The sequence below is a fragment of the Bufo gargarizans genome, chromosome 4, assembly GCF_014858855.1.
Source record: "Bufo gargarizans isolate SCDJY-AF-19 chromosome 4, ASM1485885v1, whole genome shotgun sequence".
In the NCBI taxonomy this organism is placed as follows: Eukaryota; Metazoa; Chordata; class Amphibia; order Anura; family Bufonidae; genus Bufo; species Bufo gargarizans.
In genome coordinates this window covers 520,938,588-520,952,123 of record NC_058083.1, presented here as the reverse complement: position 1 = coordinate 520,952,123, position 13,536 = coordinate 520,938,588, and the positions used below count along the sequence as shown (strand labels likewise).

Sequence of the window (13,536 nt, the reverse complement as noted above, 5' to 3'; positions counted from 1 at the left end):
TACCATATACTCTTGCTGAGCACTATCCTTTTGTTCTTGAAGAGATGAGCCAGTGGTGTCTGTCAGAGGCTTAGGGTCCTTTCATGTGGGGCGTTCGTTTACAGGGCCTTCTTCACTCCCCAATGCAAAGTGAATGGGGAACGAATGATCGTTATTATGATCATATGGGATAGAATGAGCGTAATTATGATCATATCTGGAGTAACCACTGTGAGGGGGCACAAATCTGGGCATAATTTCTGTGAGGGGGCACATATCTGGCATAACCACTGTGAGAGGGCACATATCTGGCATAACCACTGTAAGGGGGCACATATCTGGTGTAACCACTGTGAGGGGGCACATATCTGGCCATAAATACCGTGAAGGGAGCATATCTAGGCATAGCCACTGTGAAAGGGGCACATCTGAGTATAGCTACTGTGAAGGGGGCACAATGTATGCATAACTAGTGTGAGGGGCACAATGTGGGCATAACTACTGTGAGGGGCACAATGTGGGTATAACTACTTCGAGGGGCACAATGTCGGCATAGCTACTGTGAAGGGGGCACAATGTGGGCATAGCTACTGTGAAGTGGGCACAATGTGGGCATTACTTGGTGATGGTCTTGGTGATAGTGTCCATTAAAAAAGTTGCCAAAATGATAATCATTTCTCCAGATCCCGCTGTCAGAAATACAACCCAAATTAGAACAAAATGAGTCTTCTACTGGATTTATGGGTAATTCTTGGATATTTTCCAAAGCAGTCTACACAATTGATTGTCATTATGGTAAAAATCCAGTAGATAACACAATGAGTAGACCAGACAGACCCATGACAGACCCACCAGATACATGAAAGCATGTAGACGCTTGGTAATTAGTGGTCTTGGTGTTTAAATCTGAAGGGTCATTTAGATGCAGATGTTTGGGTTACAGTTAGTAGCTGCACTGATGTGGACAGCCTGCCACATTCTCTCTGCTCTTCAGTCTATAATGTTAATTGGTGGCCGACGAGACAAAATGCTGTCACCCAAATCCTCACTCCTCGAGATTACTGGTTGAACTAAAATTAGAAGGCTTCTCCAACACAACTACCCGAACTATCAAACCATCCTTACTAGAGGAACATGCTGGTCAGATTTCTCCTACAACCACCATCATTCATGATACTGAAGGTCCTGACGTCAATCTTGACCCTTTTCCAAACCCTTTGGTATAACATATTTTTCCCATGCTTGAGAACCTTATCAAATACTGTAAATCTCAGTGGAAAATTGGCAATGTTTTTTGATTTTTGTGTTCACTTTTTGAGCCTAAAAATCCCTTGTAACACTCATGTGGATGAATGGATTATCCAATGTGTTTTTTGGCACCGACCCAAAGTCATTTATCAAAAGAAGACTAATTACATCTAAAGAGGAAGGCTCCTCAGATACTCTTGTTTCCATCAATGGAACCATGTTTCCCCAACGGAAAGCCATCGTAAAAACCTCTATTTGCTTACATGGGACAAACATTTGAAATGGAAAATTTCAAGATCACTGTATCAGTTACATTGCTAATTTTCAGGGTTCTTCTCAAGCCAACTCTTTAGGCATCCGCTCATGAAAATATTCACGAAAATACAAAATCTTACTCAAAAGAGGACAATTTCCAGGCGCCATCGCATGATAATGGTCATCTGGGAAGTGTTTGAAGCAAGTCTAATAAATGTTCGCACTGGTTGAACAGGTTTTGTCTCCAACATCAGGTGCCAGGTTATAGAGAGGACCTATGGGGCATGTATCCTAGGGCCTCCATCTTATTGGGGACCAAGAGGAGCGTTCAGTCATCCTGTCCAGCTGACAACAAGTGGAGAGGTGGTCGCTCATGAGTGTCTACCACCTCTCCAAGAAAGTCTCCAGCTTGGCTGTCTCCATCCATCCCATCGAGTTTGGTAGGGAGAGCCACAGACAAATCTGCGGACAGCTCATCTGTATGTGGCAAAGACAGGGGCTCAGTTGGAGTCTTTAAACCAGGCATGGGATGGGGGGATCCCACCAAATTTGTGACCCAGAGGCTTCCACCCATCTAAAACCAGCTGTTTTAGCCTTAGGGCCTCCAATATGCCTGAACCCCATAGAAGCTACCTGGAGCTACACATGTAGCGCAGGTTTAGACATTGATAGAACATGTGTCTGCTCTGTCTGTGTACGATGTCTTTAGACAAATCTTTCCAGCTGCTAATTTGCTGCAAGATGCCCTTAGGCTACAAGCCGTGGCTCGGCACAAGCCTTAACACCTCTGTGCTGCAGACACAACTAATGTATTATCACACGTGACTGGGTAACCTGCACTTCCTTCCTCTGTGAACACATTTAGTACCCTACATATGTAATTAAAGGGACCATGTCATATTTTATGTGCACCTGGGGAGATTAAGATCCTTACCTATTAACCTCCAGAGCTGAAAGCGGCTACAAAGAGCATCTCTGTCTCTAGGAGGACCCAGCACATCCATCCTATACATGGACAGCCCATTGAATTCAATCGGAATTGTGTAATTAATGACTCCTAGCAAGGTATATGAAAATGGGTCTTCTAAGTTCTATATACGTTGCAGGGAAGCGCCCCTCTGAGATGAGTAGCGGGTACCGGACACTTCCCTGTATGTCTCTATGGTCTGCCCTGAGGAGATGCTTAATAATAGGTGTAATGGTCTAATAAAGCACCTAACATACTGTATGAAATATGTGCATGTGAGTGTATGGTCTTCTTCTGGATCAACAAGGGTAAACTAGACCTCCTTCTTACTGAATACAATGCATGATACTAAGCATGTAACCGGATTGTCCTGTGGGCACGGAACATGTTATTCCACTACACGTATATGCATGCATTCACAGAAACACAGACTTACACATATATACATACATACATACATACAAACCGGATTCCAAAAAAGTTGGGACACTATACAAATCGTGAATAAAAACTGAATGCAATGATGTGGAGGTGCCAACTTCTAATATTTTATTCAGAATAGAACATAAATCACAGAACAAAAGTTTAAACTGAGAAAATGTACCATTTTAAGGGAAAAATATGCTGAATCAGAATTTCATGGTGTCAACAAATCCCCAAAAAGTTGGGACAAGGCCATTTTCACCACTGTGTGGCATCTCCCCTTCTTCTTACAACACTCAACAGACGTCTGGGGACCGAGGAGACCAGTTTCTCAAGTTTAGAAATAGGAATGCTCTCCCATTCTTGTCTAATACAGGCCTCTAACTGTTCCATCGTCTTGGGCCTTCTTTGTTGCACCTTCCTCTTTATGATGCGCCAAATGTTCTCTATAGGTGAAAGATCTGGACTGCAGACCGGCCATTTCAGTACCCGGATCCTTCTCCTACGCAGCCATGATGTTGTGATTGATGCAGAATGTGGTCTGGCATTATCTTGTTGAAAAATGCAGGGTCTTCCCTGAAAGAGATGACGTCTGGATGGGAGCAGATGTTGTTCTAGAACCTGAATATATTTTTCTGCATTGATGATGCCTTTCCAGACATGCAAGCTGCCCATGCCACACGCACTCATGCAACCCCATACAATCAGAGATGCAGGCTTCTGAACTGAGCGTTGATAACAACTTGGGTTGTCCTTGTCCTCTTTGGTCCGGATGACATGGCGTCCCAGATTTCCAAAAAGAACTTCCAATCGTGACTCGTCTGACCACAGAACAGTCTTCCATTTTGCCACACTCCATTTTAAATGATCCCTGGCCCAGTGAAAACGCCTGAGCTTGTGGATCTTGCTTAGAAATGGCTTCTTCTTTGCACTGTAGAGTTTCAGCTGGCAACGGCGGATGGCACGGTGGATTGTGTTCACTGACAATGGTTTCTGGAAGTATTCCTGAGCCCATTCTGTGATTTCCTTTACAGTAGCATTCCTGTTTGTGGTGCAGTGTCGTTTAAGGGCCCGGAGATGACGGGCATCCAGTATGGTTTTACGGCCTTGACCCTTACGCACAGAGATTGTTCCAGATTCTCTGAATCTTCGGATGATGTTATGCACAGTGGATGATGATAGATGCAAAGTCTTTGCAATTTTTCGCTGGGTAACACCTTTCTGATATTGCTCCCCTATCTTTCTGCGCAACATTGTGGGAATTGGTGATCCTCTACCCATCTTGGCTTCTGAGAGACACTGCCGCTCTGAGAAGCTCTTTTTTATACCCAATCATGTTGCCAATTGACCTAATTAGTGTTAATTGGTCTTCCAGCTCTTCGTTATGCTCAAATTTACTTTTTCCAGCCTCTTATTGCTACTTGTCCCAACTTTTTGGGGATTTGTTGACACCGTGAAAATTTGAATCAACGTATTTTTCCTTTAAAATGATACATTTACTCGGATTAAACGTTTGATCTGTCATCTACGTTCTATTACAAATAAAATATTGACATTTGCCATCTCCACATCATTGCATTCAGTTTTTATTCACAATTTGTTTAGTGTCCCAACTTTTTTGGAATCCGGTTTGTACATATACATACAGATATATACACACATGCTTTGTTGCATATACAGTGAGGTCCATATATATTTGGACACTGACAAAATTTAGATTTTATTACCTGTTTACTAAAAGATATTCAAGTTATAGTTATATAATGACATGGGCATAAAGTCCAGACTTTTAGCTTTCATTTGAGGGTATCCACATTAAAATCGGATTAAGGGTTTAGGAGTTTCAGCTCCTTTACATGCGGCACCCTGTTTTTAAAGGGACCAAAAGTAATTGGACAATTGACTCAAAGGCTGTTTCATGGGCAATTCCTTAATTATTTCATTCTCAATTAAGCACATAAAAGGCCAGGAGTTGATTTGAGGTGTGGTGCTTGCATTTTGAAGATTTTGCTGAGAAGTAAACATGCGGTCAAGGAGCTCTCCATGCAGGTGAAACAAGCCACCCTTCATCTGCGAAAACAGGAAAAACCCATCCGAGAAATTGCTCCACTATTAGGAGCAGCAAAATCTATAGTTTGGTTCATCCTGAGAAAGAAAGAAAGAAAGCACTGGTGACCTCAACAATTCAAAAAGACCTGGACACCTACGGAAGACAACAGTGGTGGATGATGGCAGAATAATTACCGCGGTGAAGAGAAACCCCTTCACAACAGCCGACCAAGTGAACAACGCTCTCCAGGATATAGGCGTATCAATATCCAAATCTACCCTGAAGAGAAGACTGCATGAAAGTAAGTAAAGACCTGGCCGAGCATTAAAAAGGAGGAAACACAGCGTCTGGTGATGTCCATGAGGTCAAGACTTCAGGCAGTCATTGCCAACAAAGGGTTTTCAACCAAGTATTAGAAAGTAACATTTTATTTACAATTATTTAATTTGTCCAATTACTTTTGAGCCCCTGAAATGAAGGGATTGAGTGTAAAAAATGCTTTAGTTCCTCACATTTTTATGCAATTATTTTGTTCAACCGACTGAACTAAAATTGTGGTAATGTACAGAAGAAGGCCTCATGCACACGACCATTCCGTTTTTTGCAGTCCACAAACCGCGGATCCGCAAAAACCGGTGTGCCTTCCGCAATTTACGGAACGGGCAGCCCATTGTAGAAATGCCTATTCTTGTCCGCAAAACGGACAAGAATAGGACATGCTATATTTTTTTTTGCGGGGCAACGGATGCGGACAGCACACGGAGTGCTGTCCGCATCTTTTGCGGCCCCATTGAAGTGAATGTGTCTGCACCCAAGCCGCAAAAACTGCGGCTCGGATGCGGACCCGAAAAATGGTCGCGTGCATGAGCCCGAAAGATTAGAAAAATGCTGTCTCTGTCCAAATATATATGGACCTAACTGTGTGCAAATTATTTATATAAACAGAGACACACACATATACACCTATATATACAAATACATACACCCCCACATACATACACATATATACATACTGTACATACTCATATACAGTACATACACATACTTACATATGGAGACATATATCTACACACACATTATACATACATACTCATATACATACAGAAATATGCACACATACATACACACACAGATATATACTGTACATACTCATACATAAATATGCAGATATACACGCACATATATGCATACATACTGATATACAGTACATACAAATTGAGGCATATAACTACACACATATTATACATACATATATACTCATATACATGCACATATATAAATGTGCAGACAAATACATGCATACTCATATACGGTACATGCACATACTTATATGGAAATATATACCCACACATTACATACTCATATACATACTTAATATGCAGACATATACATGCATAGACATATACATACTCATACATAAATATACAGACATACATGCACAACTATGCATACATACTCGGATACAGTACATGCACATACTTACATATGGAGACATATACATACTCATACAGAAATATACAAACATACACACACATAAAAGCATACATACTGATATACAGTACATATACTCATACATATACAATTACACACATACAGTATACATATATACTCGTATACAGTACATACGTACACACATATAAATACAGTACATAAACATACATCCATATGCCGACATATACACACATACATACTGATACATATACATACATACAAACACAGACATCTTATCTATAGGCCTCGATACATATATCCTGGGGCTCTTTGCCGTCCAGCAGCGTAACTATAATTCATAGGGCCCCATAGCAAAATAATAAAAGGTACATATAATAGCACACTATATCAGAAAACCCACATAGTAAAAAAAAAAAAGCCGCCATATTGTTAATCCCCACAAAAAAAATGTAGAATGTTCTTGCATCAGATTGGGCTCCCACAACCTCTGGGCCCCATAACAAGTGCCATGGCTTCTATGGCTATAGTTACGCCCATGTTGCCGTCCATATTTCACCTAGTGTAATCTCCTGTCTGACAAGCTAAAAGCACCACCAAGCTCCCAATACACAAACTGGTCCAGAGCCTTCCCCAAATTCCAGGCGGCCCTTGTTTGCATGACAAGAGGAGCTGATAATCCAGCAATGGGAACACCACACTGTGAATGTGAAGTGCACCCAATCCACATCTTATTCTCCGCTCGCCTTGTTTGCTCATTAATTTTATGCTATTTGCAGATCCCATAAAGCCACCGCCACAATCCACAGAGCTGAGCAAGAAAAAAAAAAAAAAAAAAGCGGGGCCCCCACCTGACCCGGGGTCATTAAGGCAGGCATTTAGAGTATCAGCGCCAGACATAAAGGAGTAGCAGAGCCCGCCGTGGGCCAGCGAGGATTCTCAGACAAGTGTAAACAGCATGGGGCACAGGAGGGGCGCATGACATGGACGTATCCATGTCTGGCCAGGTCACTTCCAGCATCTGCTGTCTGGAAGACTTCAAAAAATTGTCAACATTTGCAAATTCCTCATACTTAGACCTCCACACAGGCCTTGTATGTGTCTCGTCTTACTGTCTACTTTAACGTAACTCCTTGAAAAACATCTCAGAAGTCATGGAACCTTTTGTCCATATGGGCAAACACCTGACACCCCTGTTATCAGTCTGCGCTAGCTACAATGGGTCAATGTCTCAACCCAAAGGGGACAGGACCTTATGATTTCATGTACTTCTGTGGGACTCAGCCTCATACTTATAATTTGAGATGAGCAATGACCCACCATGGGGGACCGAGGACAGTTTATGATCACCTAATCACTGGGTGGCCTTCAAAAAGTGGACATATGTATTCTACAACCCGCGCTGTGACTAACAGCCTGTGGCTATAGGGGTTTGCATGGAAGTTTCAACACCAACGGACAGGCACAGGCTGCCGACCATATGAACTTTTTGAAAAAAAATACAGCCTAAAAAATTTCAGATTGAAAAGTACATTCTAACGCTTGGCTTGTCTGCTGGACAGATGATGAACCTCCCCACCATACACATACACACTCAGCCTGGCCAGGTGTGCATGTGTCCTGAACAGTGAGGCGGAAGACACACTCAGCTTGGCCAGGTGTGCATGTGTCCTGAACAGTGAGGCGGAAGACACACTCAGCTTGGCCAGGTGTGCATGTGTCCTGAACAGTGAGGCGGAAGACACACTCAGCTTGGCCAGGTGTGCATGTGTCCTGAACAGTGAGGCGGAAGACACACTCAGCCTGGCCAGGTGTGCATGTGTCCTGAACAGTGAGGCAGAAGACACACTCAGCCTGGCCAGGTGTGCATGTGTCCTGAACAGTGAGGCGGAAGACACACTCAGCTTGGCCAGGTGTGCATGTGTCCTGAACAGTGAGGCGGAAGACACACTCAGCTTGGCCAGGTGTGCATGTGTCCTGAACAGGGAGAAGGGGGGACACATTCAGCTTGGCCAGGTGTGCATGTGTCCTGAACAGTGAGGCGGAAGACACACTCAGCCTGGCTAGGTGTGCATGTGTCCTGAACAGTGAGGCGGAAGACACACTCAGCTTGGCCAGGTGTGCATGTGTCCTGAACAGTGAGGCGGAAGACACACTCAGCTTGGCCAGGTGTGCATGTGTCCTGAACAGTGAGGCGGAAGACACACTCAGCCTGGCTAGGTGTGCATGTGTCCTGAACAGTTAGGGCGGAAGACACACTCAGCTTGGCCAGGTGTGCATGTGTCCTGAACAGTGAGGCGGAAGACACACTCAGCCTGGCTAGGTGTGCATGTGTCCTGAACAGTTAGGGCGGAAGACACACTCAGCCTGGCCAGGTGTGCATGTGTCCTGAACAGTGAGGCGGAAGACACACTCAGCTTGGCCAGGTGTGCATGTGTCCTGAACAGGGAGGGGGAAGACACACTCAGCTTGGCCAGGTGTACATGTGTCCTAAACAGGGAGGAGGAGGGACACACTCAGCTTTGCCAGGTGTGCATGTGTCCTGAACAGGGAGGAGGGGGGACACACTCAGCTTTGCCAGGTGTGCATGTGTCCTGAACAGGGAGGAGGGGGGACACACTCAGCTTGGCCAGGTGTGCATGTGTCCTGAACAGGGAGGAGGGGGGACACACTCAGCTTGGCCAGGTGTGCATGTGTACTGAACAGGGAGGAGGGGGGACACACTCAGCTTTGCCAGGTGTGCATGTGTCCCGAACAGGGAGGAGGGGGGACACATTCAGCTTGGCCAGGTGTGCAAGTGTCCAGAACAGGGAGGAGGGGGGGACACATTCAGCTTGGCCAGGTGTACATGTGTCCTGAACAGGTAAAGGGAAGGCACACTCAGCTTGGCCAGGTGTGCATGTGTCCTGAACAGGGAGGAGGGGGGGGGGACACATTCAGCTTGGCCAGGTGTACATGTGTCCTGAACAAGTAAAGGGGAGACACACTCAACTTGGCCAGGTGTGCATGTGTCCTGAACAGGGAGAAGGGGGGACACACTCAGCTTGGCCAGGTGTGCATGTGTCCTAAACAGGGAGGAGGAGGGACACACTCAGCTTTGCCAGGTGTGCATGTGTCCTGAACAGTTAGAGCGGAAGACACACTCAGCTTGGCCAGGTGTGCATGTGTCCTGAACAGTGAGGCGGAAGACACACTCAGCTTCGCCAGGTGTGCATGTGTCCTGAACAGGGAGAAGGGGGGACACACTCAGCTTGGCCAGGTGTGCATGTGTCCTAAACAGGGAGGAGGAGGGACACACTCAGCTTTGCCAGGTGTGCATGTGTCCTGAACAGTTAGAGCGGAAGACACACTCAGCTTGGCCAGGTGTGCATGTGTCCTGAACAGTGAGGCGGAAGACACACTCAGCTTCGCCAGGTGTGCATGTGTCCCGAACAGGGAGGAGGGGGGACACATTCAGCTTGGCCAGGTGTGCATGTGTCCTGAACAGGGAGGAGGGGGGGGACACATTCAGCTTGGCCAGGTGTACATGTGTCCTGAACAGGGAGGAGGGGGGGAGACACATTCAGCTTGGCCAGGTGTACATGTGTCCTGAACAGGGAGGAAGGGGGACACATTCAGCTTGGCCAGGTGTGCATGTGTCCAGAACAGGGAGGAGGGGGGGACACAATCAGCTTGGCCAGGTGTACATGTGTCCTGAACAGGTAAAGGGAAGACACACTCAGCTTGGCCAGGTGTGCATGTGTCCTGAACAGGGAGGAGGGGGGACACACTCAGCTTGGCTAGGTGTGCATGTGTCCTGAACAGGGAGGAGGGGGGGGGACACATTCAGCTTGGCCAGGTGTACATGTGTCCTGAACAAGTAAAGGGGAGACACACTCAACTTGGCCAGGTGTGCATGTGTCCTGAACAGGGAGAAGGGGGGACACATTCAGCTTGGCCAGGTGTGCATGTGTCCTAAACAGAGAGGGGGAAGACACATTCAGCTTGGCCAGGTGTGCATGTGTCCTAAACAGAGAGGGGGAAGACACACTCAGCTTTGCCAGGTGTGCATGTGTCCTGAACAGGGAGGAGGGGGGGACACATTCAGCTTGGCCAGGTGTACATGTGTCCTGAACAGGTAAAGGGAAGACACACTCAGTTTGGCCAGGTGTGCATGTGTCCTAAAGAGGGAGGAGGGGGGGGGACACATTCAGCTTGGCCAGGTGTACATGTTTCCTGAACAGGTAAAGGAAAGACACACTCAGCTTGGCCAGGTGTGCATGTGTCCTGAACAGGGAGGAGGGGGGACACACTCAGCTTGGCCAGGTGTGCATGTGTCCTGAACAGGGAGGAGGGGGGACACATTCAGCTTGGCCAGGTGTGCATGTGTCCTGAACAGGGAGGAGGGGGGACACATTCAGCTTGGCCAGGTGGATATCCAATCAGTGGATATCCAACCCCTCGGACCCCCAACAATGGTGGTCCCATGCTTGTATACAAATGGAGAGGCAGGGGGCACAACTTTTTTCTCTATTGGACAAGAATGAGTTAGAAAAAAGGTAGGAAAAAAAGTAAAATACAAAATGTATTCATGTATTTTAAGCATTTGCATGCTTACTATTGCAAAATAAAAATTACCGCCACAAAACTTATGAACTAGAATTACCTTAAAAACATTTAAAAAATACAAAAACAATTTTGCTGCATTTACAGGTTTCAAAAATTATTTCATTTTTTTTCCCAAAATAAATTTAATAACCACCTACAGTTACAGTCATCACAAGATGTTCAATAAAGTTTTGTTACGTATTTCATGCTAATTTTTTTCCCTCCCAGAGGGATCTGGCCATGGTCTTTTGTTTGGGGGTACTGGTCGAACCAGCCAGGCACCCATGCTCTGGACAAAAGGGCCCAAGCTGAATGTGTACTCTGAAGGGACTGCCGGCACTGACGACTGTCAACAAACATGTATTGATTGTGTAGGTCAGCTCAATGTCTATAAGGAGTCATAGAAGCAGAATAAAATCATATTTGCAACAGTCTGTAACTTATCATGTTCTCAGCATAAAAACAACAAATCGAAAATCAATAGCATATGCCCATGAGGCACCAAGATGAATTTAATTGGGTCTTCGACAGAGGCCTTCCCGTCTCTGTCTTGGCCAACTAACTAACAAGATGTGGAAGTCAAGGGGTCTAAAATATAAAGGTGGCCATATACATTAGACAGAACGAACCATACAGATTGTTGAGCGGCTAATGAACGAATGATCGCCTATAGAGCGATCGTTCTGCCAAACTGACCATACATTTTCAAAAACATTAGGTGGAGGAGGAATGATCTTTCTTGGATCATTCTTTCATGGAAACATTGTTGTGGACTATTGACTATCAGTTAATGTTGATGGACTATGATGGGTTGGCTAAAGTTGTTAGATTCCACCCAATGAATGATTGTTTTGGTTGAAATCGTCCATTTTGATCGACTTTAGACTAATGTGTATGGCCAGCCTAAAAGGAGAAAGTTGTCTGTAACTGACCTGGGCTACTATCACCGTCTCCACCAACATGTCATCGTCTTGTCTAGGTCTAAAGGTGCCCATATACTGTCAATACGCCAGCCAAATGCTCATTCAACTGACAGCAATTCCTCTCGACTTGGCATAGCGTGTACATGTTCTCAATGGAGACAGCGGAGGAAGCTACCACCAGACTCCTCCTAGATAGGAAATTCAACACGCCCGATCCTGCCTAAATAATCAAAATTGACAGGTCCAACTGTTCTCTCATGTGTAAGAGGGCCTTAAGGTGGCAATAGATGTAAGACAGAAGTTGGCTGATGGTTGGACAGCAGTTGAACGATCGTTTCGTAGACATGGCCATACACATTTGAGACCATATTGGCTGTTGAAGTACATCAAGCTGCCCATTGAAACCAGCCGATGGACGAAAGATCTTTCTGGGAACTTTTTTTTTTTAAAGAAAAATCATTCATCCACAAATGATCTTTTCTTTGAACAAACGATCTTTCGTCCTACCGTGGGACAAGAATTTCCAACATGGCTGACTTCCTTTGAGGTCAGTCACCGGTTGGCTAAAACAATCGTCCTTTGTTAAGTTTCACCCAAAGCTTGTTATGGTGGAAATCGTCCTGTTGGTACCGGTGAAAGTCATCTTCGGGGTGGAAATAAACCATGTAAAGAAATGTCCTTTCAAGAACCCATTGACCCAAAAATACTGTTCATGGTTCATGCGGAAATCAGAATCTTCAAAAGTTCATTCCTCTTTATGGTGGAAACAAATGTTGATTGACAACAAATGGCTCAGAGGGAAATAGGAATCAGTTTATCACTACCGTGCCAGTCCCCGGGTCCACTTCCTACTACTCAAATCATATCCATTCAAGGCTCCGTCAGGGAATTAACACCTTTTGAGGAGCAGGGACAGTCATAACAAGAATTATCTATGACAGGGGAGGCCATTGTTGAATGGAGCTGCGTGGACTGGCATCAGTGACCAACTGGTGTCTATGATTTAGATAGAAAAGACCAAAGTGGTTGGAGGCTATAAAGTTTATACAGAAGCTGCAAAATCAGCAAAGGCTTCCACCTTTCAATCAAAGGTCAATAAGCTATTGTTCAAGTTCACTAATGTAACATAATCATTAACACTTGATGAACCCCCCCCCCCCCCCATAATTTCTCTGTAAGAATTCAACAAAAGACATTTACATATAATACCATCCTTACAGCTGGGTTGTGCTTGGGGTTTTATTTTTTAAGGGCCACCTAAGGACATAATATTGTAAATATTCAGGAGGAACCGCACTGCGGATGTGTAAATGACAGAATCTGAATAATGTTATATACAGAGAAATTTTAACAAATATTTAAGATATATTTTATATTATTTTTATCTTATTTATTTATAAAAAAACACATATTTGATATAAAACATAACCCATTATATACATATACGTTCCATTCATAATATATTGTAAGTAAAGAATTGACGATATATTCACTATTATTTATTTCGTATATAATGCAGTAATCTATAGCATCTGCAGTTCAAACCTCGTTATTTTTTGGAAATGATAATTTTAATGAATACTACATTTATTTTAAAATATTTTTTATATCTCAGTCATTGTAGGGATATTGAACTGTACAATGTCAGGGGCTAT

General features: G+C 44.5%; 1 protein-coding gene across 2 annotated transcripts in view; it reads left to right on the top strand.

The window, feature by feature from the left end:
* LEFTY1 (left-right determination factor 1) overlaps positions 1-13,536 on the top strand; it is a 43,069-nt gene that overhangs the window by 24,848 nt on the left and 4,685 nt on the right. The window lies entirely within an intron of this gene.